Source organism: Meleagris gallopavo, chromosome 5, assembly GCF_000146605.3.
Source record: "Meleagris gallopavo isolate NT-WF06-2002-E0010 breed Aviagen turkey brand Nicholas breeding stock chromosome 5, Turkey_5.1, whole genome shotgun sequence".
NCBI classification, from domain to species: Eukaryota; Metazoa; Chordata; class Aves; order Galliformes; family Phasianidae; genus Meleagris; species Meleagris gallopavo.
In genome coordinates, this window is record NC_015015.2 from 54,992,103 (window position 1) to 54,992,402 (window position 300).

A 300-nucleotide genomic window follows, 5' to 3' on the forward strand; every position below is an offset into this window, starting at 1 on the left:
CTCTCTCTTTCTCTCTCTCTCTTCCTTTCTTCCTTTCTTCCTTTCTTCCTTTCTTTCCTTTCTTTCCTTTCTTTCCTTTCTTTCTTTCCTTTCTTTTTTCCACAATCGCGCTGCTCTGATTTCATTATTTCCTTTGCAATTATCAAATCAACTCCGCTTCCGAGGGAGGGCACTTCGCTTAACTCGGGCATCACCGCGCCCCGCCCGCCGCCGCTCCGTCTCCGGGCACCGGGCGACCTCCAAACCCCTCCTTGGGTTGGGGGTGGGGGGCTGGGGAGGAGGAAGGGGAGTAGAAGCAAA